Genomic DNA, 4,715 nt, shown 5'->3' on the forward strand with positions numbered 1-4,715 from the left:
CTACATAAATGGAAGAAAATCCCAGGCTAGTGGATAGGAAGAGTGAACATTGTGAAAATGTCAATTCTACCTAAAGCAATATATACATTCAGTGCAATCCCAAACCAGATCCCATCAACATTTTTTAAAGATATGGAAAAAATAGTCAATAACTTTATACGAAAAGGATAGAGACCTTAGATACACAAAGCACTATTGAAGAAGAACAACCAAGTAGGAAGTCTCAAACTGCCAGATCTCAAAACTGGCTATACAGCCACAGTAGTCAACACTGCCTGGTATTGGTATAATGACAGACACATAGACCAATGGGATAGAATTGAGAACCTAGAAATAGATCCATTGACCTATGGTCAGCTGATCTTTGACAAAGGGTTGAAATCCATTAAATGGGGAAGAGAATGTTTATTTAATAAATGGTGCTGGCAAAACTGGAGATCCATTTGCAGAAAAATGAAACAAGATCTGTACCTCATACCATACACAAAAACTAACTCCAGATGGATCAAAGACTTAAATGTGAAACCTAAAACTATAAAGTTCCTCAAGGAAAAACTTGAGAGCAAACTTAGAGGCAAATTTATGGGCCTTAATATATGGCATTAATAGACTATCAAGCATAACCCAAAATGCATAAACAGCAGAAAAGAAACTAGATGAATGGGTCCTCCTAAAAATTAAATTTTTATGTGCTTCTAAAGACTTCTTCAAAAGAGTCAAAAGAGAACCTACAGATTAGGAAAAAATATGGGGCAATGACATATGTGACAAGGGACTTATCTCTAGAATTTATAGAAAACTCAACACCTCAACAACAAAAAGACAAACAATCCAATTTAAAAAATGGGCAGAAGACATGAATAGACACTGCACCAAGGAGGATATTCAAGCGGCCAACAAACATATGAAGAAATGCTCACAATCATTAGCCAGTAGAGAGATGTAAATCAAAACAACAATGAGATACCATCTTGCCCCAGCATTAGTAGCAAAGTTCAACAAGACAGAAAATAACAAATGCTGGCAAAGATGTGGAGAGATTGGGACTCTCATACACTGCTGGTGGGACTGTAAAATGGTACAACCACTGTGGAAAGCAGTATGGTGATTCCTTAAAACATTGGAATTAGAAATGCCATTTGCCAAGCCATTCCATTTCTAGGTACATATCCTAAATAAGCAAGAGCCATGACAAGAACAGACATATATACACCCATGTTCATCGTAGTACTATTTACAATAGCCAAAAGATGGAAACAACCTAGGTGTCCATCAACTGAGGAATAGATAAACAAACTATGGTACATACACACAATGGAATACTATGCAACCTTAAAGAATAACACAGAATGTGCAAAACACCACATAGGGTGGATGTACTTGGAGGACATTATGCTGAGTGAAATAAGTCAATCACAGAAGGACAAATATTATATTAGTCTGTTATTGTAAAAGTCAAGGTAGGGTTTATCTATGGAAGGAAATTCTCTTTGTTGTTTACCAGGAGTAAGAGGGGTGAGAAAGGAACACTGTTTGGTAAGTAGAGATAAGTATTGATTTGGGTGAAGAGAAGGGCATTGTACCAAATGGGAGTGATCAACATGGTGACATTGAGGAAGAGGAAGACATAGGTACATGGGAGGTAAAGACAACAAAGATGAACCCCTTTGCACATACAGTACTGCATTGTCAGTGAAGGCAAACATGGGTATATGGGTGAATAGATGAGTGGACAGACTGAACCATTAGGTATGTCTATGAAGCAGGGAGTAGATCCAAGACCATGTATAGGGTTGGCAGACAATGGTCCTATAAGTGTATTTGTATGATCTGTAAGAATTCCCAAGTGTCTCTTGACAAGGGACAAGGTTGTAGTTACTTCTTGGTCACAGCCAGCTACCCAGAGTGACCAAGTAGTTGAAACAGGGGGCTTGGGACCATAGTTGCAAGGGACATCCAGCTCAATTGGCATAACATACTACACAAAACATTGTTCCCACTCCTACTTAGGTGAGTAGTGACTGGGATCTTACAAGCTTGCAAGCAGCCTTCTAGGTTCAACAATGGGTCTGTCCTCATCCAGAGCAAAGAAGAATGAAGAAAACCAAAGATTCATGGAAAAAATTAGTCCTAACAACTGGTGCACCATGCAATCTGTAGCCTATACGACTATTAGACCAGAATAACTAGATGGTGCCTGACTACCACTGTCAACCACTCAGAGGGGGATCTATGTAGGAGATCCTGGATAGACAAGGAGAACAATGTGGAGCAAAACTCAAAATCATTTGGGAAAAAAGTGGGAGGCAGGTTTGCTGGTCTGATAGAACCTGGTGGAACCCCTGAGACTATGGCCCTTAAATGCCCTTAGGTCTGGGATTGAACCCACACCTGTGGTTCCAGCCAAACAAAAGACAGGCATATGAGTTAAACATTTACCTGAGGTAAATACACTCCTTGGAGATATCAATCATGGGAAGAGAAGGGCTGTTTATGCACAAGGAGACAGTTCAGGGAACAGGAGTGCATGAAGGAATGGACACAGGGCAGAGGTAACTATTGGGAGGAAGTGGGAGGGGAGCTGTTGCATTGTGGTAAATTGTAGTCAATGTCATGAGACAAAGTGGATGTGAGCTGTTGTATGGAAAGTGAATTTGTTCTGTAAATTTTCACCCAAATCACAATAAAAAATAAATAAAATAAATGATCTATATAGGATCAACACAGTGGCACTGAAGAAGAGGAAGGCAGAGAGAGGTGCTTGGGAGGTACAGACAACAAAGATGAACCCTTTTGCAAAAAAAAAAAAAAATGTTCCTCCAATATGATGAAATTAGGACATTTCCAGATAAGCAGAAATTAAGGGAATTTGCTAAAATCAGACCAACTTTCCAATAGATGCTAAAGGGAGTCCTCTGGACAGAGAACCAACAACAGCAAACAACAACTGATCATGAACACACATGATGACATAATCCAGAAACCAACCAAGTTAGGAAGTATCCAAAGTAAGTAAGCCTACAAGATTGTAAACAGGTAACCAGAGACATCAATTGAAAAATGAGGACAACCATAAACCAAACAGAGTAGTTACAGAACTTCAAAATGATAAGGAAGTCAAGACACCTGCAAGATAAAACAGACTGTTCTAAACTTGGGAAGAAAATTATAAATCACAGAGTAACCTCAAAGAAAAATGGTAACACTTCACATAAAAATAAAAAAGAAGACCAGCGTAAATATTTAGCAAACACTAAAACAATGGAAATGAAGGAAGTGATAACACTATTCATAAAAAAAACAAGCTCAGCATAGACAATTATATAGAACAAAGAAATTAATAACATCATGATAAAGCACATAACAAAATGACAGCAACAAATTCATACTTGTCGATAATTACATGGAATGTTAATGGATTCAATGTACCATTTAAGAGATGCAGGGTTACAGACTGGATAAGAAAACATAATCCATCAATATGCTATCTAAAAGACAAAAGACAAAAATAGACTAAAAATCAAAAGTTGGAAAAAGATACATTAAGCAACTGACAACCATCAAAGAGCAGGAATGGTATTAATTTCTGATAAAATTGACTTTGAAACAAAAACAACCACAAGAGACAAGGAAGGACATTGTATAATGATTAGAGGATCAATTGATCAAGAGGACATAACAATAAATATCTGTGCACCCAGTAAAAGAACCCCAAAATGCATAAACCATACTCTAACAGAATTGAAAAGACAAATAGATGATTCCACAGTCAGAGTAGAATACTTTAATATATCACTTTCAATGAAAGATAGAACAACTGGGAAGAAACTCAACAAAGACACAGAAGAACTAAACAATACAATCCACCAACCTAAACTTACAGACATCTACAGAGCACTTCACCCAACAAAAGCACAATATAAATTCTTTTCCAGTGCACATGGAACATTCTCCAGGATAGACCATATGATAAGCTACAAAGCAAGCCTCAATAAATTTAAAAATATTGAAATACTGCAAAGCATCTTCTCAGACCACAATGCTATCCAAATTAGAAATCAACAATAGGAAGATCAATGGAAAAAGGACAAACACATGGAAACTGAATAACACCCTCCTTGAAAATGACTGTGTAATAGAAGAAATAAAAAATGAAATTAACAAATCCCTTGAATCAAACAAGAATGAAAACAGAACATGCCAAAATCTGTGGGACACAGCAAAAGCTGTCATCAGAGACTAATTTATAGCAATAAATGCACACATCAAAAAGAAGAGTCAAAATCAACACCTTAACCCAAGATCTCCAACAATTAAAAATGAGCAGCAAAAAAGCCTACAGTCACCAGAAGAAAATAAATGAAAAAGATTGGAGCCAAAATCAATGAAACAGAAAATAGAAAGACAATAGAAGAAAAAAAAAAAAAAGTCAAGACTAGAAGTTGGTTCTTTGAAAAGATTAATAAAATTGACAAACCACAGACAAATTTAACAAAGTAAAAGAGGGACAGAACACAAATAACATGAATAAGAAATGAATTGGGTGAAAGTACAACAGAACCAACAGAAATTAGAAGAATAATATCAAGATACTATGAAAAACTATACTCTAACAAATTTGAAAATCTAAAGAAAAGGACAGATTTCTGGAAACATACCACCTATCTAAACTAACAGAGGCTGATGTGGAAAATTTAAACAGACCCATAACAAAA

The sequence above is a fragment of the Orycteropus afer genome, unplaced genomic scaffold (assembly GCF_000298275.1).
Source record: "Orycteropus afer afer isolate SDZICR_OR568_19922 unplaced genomic scaffold, OryAfe1.0 scaffold00382, whole genome shotgun sequence".
NCBI classification, from domain to species: Eukaryota; Metazoa; Chordata; class Mammalia; order Tubulidentata; family Orycteropodidae; genus Orycteropus; species Orycteropus afer.